This window comes from Charadrius vociferus, unplaced genomic scaffold (genome assembly GCF_000708025.1).
Source record: "Charadrius vociferus isolate BGI_N301 unplaced genomic scaffold, ASM70802v2 scaffold7, whole genome shotgun sequence".
Classification (NCBI taxonomy): Eukaryota; Metazoa; Chordata; class Aves; order Charadriiformes; family Charadriidae; genus Charadrius; species Charadrius vociferus.
The window spans coordinates 7,931,182-7,933,889 of record NW_009649308.1 but is presented as its reverse complement, the minus strand read 5'-3'; positions in this window follow the sequence as shown (position 1 = coordinate 7,933,889).

Here is a 2,708-nt window from a genome sequence, read left to right as displayed (position 1 = left end):
TGTGTCCTGGGCTGCATCAAAAGCAGTGTGGCCAGCAGGTCAAGGGAGGTGATTCTGCCCCTCTACTCTGCTCCGCTCAGACCCCACCTGGAGTACTGTGTCCAGCTCTGGAGCCCCCAACATAGGAAAGACATGGACCTGTCCAGAGGAGGCCACACAGACGATCCGAGGGCTGGAGCGCCTCTCCTATGAGGACAGGCTGAGAGAGTCAGGGTTGTTCAGCCTGGAAAGGAGAAGGCGCTTGGGGAGACCTGATTGCAGCCCTCCAATCCCTAAAGGGGCTACAGGAAAGCTTGGGAAGGACAAGGGCACATAGTGATAGGACGAGGGGGAATGGCTTCAAACTGGAAGAAGGTAGATTTAGATTAGATATTAGGAAGAAATTTTTCACTTTGAGGGTGGTGAGCCCCTGGCGCAGGTTGCCCAGAGAAGCTGTAGCTGCCCCACCCCCGGGGGTGTTCAAGGCCAGGCTGGATGGGGCTTGGAGCAACCTGGGCTTGTGGGAGGCGGAGGCACAGGGGTTGGAACTACATGATCTTTAAGGTCGCTTCCACCCTAAACCATTCTATGATTCCTTTAGAAAGTTGCATTTTTTCACTCATCAGCCCAGCTGCACTGGGCAGCACACCATCTGCAGGAAGCTTTCAACAAGAACTGGGCCATGAGCAGAGAAATGTAACGCACTTCCCCTTTTCCTAAGCTGTTAAAATCATTGCTGCATGCAGGTACTTCCAGGAACTCAACTCCTGTTTCTGTCCCAGCTTTCTTTCAAAGCTATATGGTGCCCTCCGGTGGCTAAAGCGTGGCACTTGTCCCCCTACAACTTAAAATATGATTGTCTTCCAGGATCCTGCTCAAGATACTAACTAAAATAGACTAACATTACATGATTAGGTAAGAGAATAAAAGCTTTTTAATTAAAAACAAATTAGACTTCAGGAAAAAGGAGCCTTAACTGTAGCAGAGGAAGTGGTGTTCTGATCTGGATCGTGTTTAGGCTATGTTGAAGACTACTTGAAGGCTCTAACATTTAAAACAGTTTTTAATTTTTTAATAATAAATCTGCAAACACAAGCTTTTACCTGTAGTTTAATATTTATATACTGATGGATAGCACCTAGAGGCCCCAACCAACATTTGAGCCCCCTCAATGTCTCTGCCCCAAAGAGCTTACAGTCTAAGCAGTCAAAAGAAGTAGGAGAAAATAATAACCACGCTTTCTTTTATAGATCAGTAACTCCGATCCAACACAGGTCAAGTGATTTACCTGCTCTAAGGCACAGAATGTGTGGTGGGAATTAAACCAATATCTCCTGAATCTCTGCTGCAGGTCTCAGTTAAAAGATGCTCCTTCCTCTCTAGACCACTTTTCTCTTAACAAAATTAGCCCATTTGGAAATCTCAGCCTGAAGCTGATTAAGGTTCAGGACTGTTCTCCAGGTCAGGGTAAGCTGCAGGAACAGAACAGAGAATGTATCGGTCAGAAGTGTAGCTACGTTACACATTTTCATTTTCTGTGGTTATCTCACAGGTTTGGGACCCAAAGCTGCCCCAAGACTAGCTGTTCCGGGTGCTAGCTACCTTGGATTGGAATGGGGATCTCCTCTCTTTTCAATTCAGTGGACTTTGTTTTACATGCTGCCAGAGAAGCACAAATCTCAGAAAGGTGCACTGCTTATGCACTACTGGAACAAACACGTTCTGTCCTTCCCCATACATGAACACTTCTCCTTGGTGAGCGTAAGACAGGAGCTGTTGGTGGGGAAGGCTGGGAGAGCTCTCTCCTCTGGGTGCTCATTAACCTGAGCATCCATTCTTCCGCTTTTCTGGGGCTAGGGAGAAGCTGCTATGTTCATTTTAGGCTTCTGAGGAGCCAGCAGTAAGATAAGGACTTGTCTAGGTAAGAGACTATTTTATTTCAGCTTTGGTAACAAGTTCTTGACTTGGAGGTAGCAGCAGGTTCAGTTTATTTCTATATGCATCAGCAAACCAAAATAAAAGGAGTTGAAGGATGCACATCGCTGAATTGCCCACTCTCTACCAACATATATAACTGCAGCTAATTGGAAAAAAAAAAAAAGACAAAGCTATTAATATTTTGCATTTTAAACTACAGAACTTCAGTTTCATACTTAGTTGAAAGCTTTTGAAATCAGCACCAGTCTCATTGGATAAGTCACTGCCACCTGGTCAGTCACCAGTCCTATGTCTTTTGTCAAATGTGCATAAAACAAGGAGATTGCTGATGCTCCGTGTTTACAATAATAACTGAAAGGTAAGAATGAATAGCCATTAGCAGATAAATTACTTAACAGTAGTCAATAAACAAATACACTTCACCTGTATAAAGCAGTATGTTAATTCACAAGTTAAGTTGTATTGATAGTTGAGGTGGTAATATACAACAAAAATACTAAAGTATCATCACTTGAAAAATAGTCTTGCTTCGTCAGGGAGCTCTGTTTATACATACAGGTAAATGAAACAGCACTGACCATAGAAGCTGAACAGTCATGCATACAAAAAGTGATCACTTTTCAGCTATTGCACAAGTAATGACACTCGAAGACATACACAGTAGGATTCTTACAAAATGACATCAGAAAGACTGCATGCACCATCTTTCAAGGCCTTATGTGAACTATACATACGCAAGAGTTGCTGTATACTGTAAATACATCGTGGATGTGTATAAATTCACATAAGAT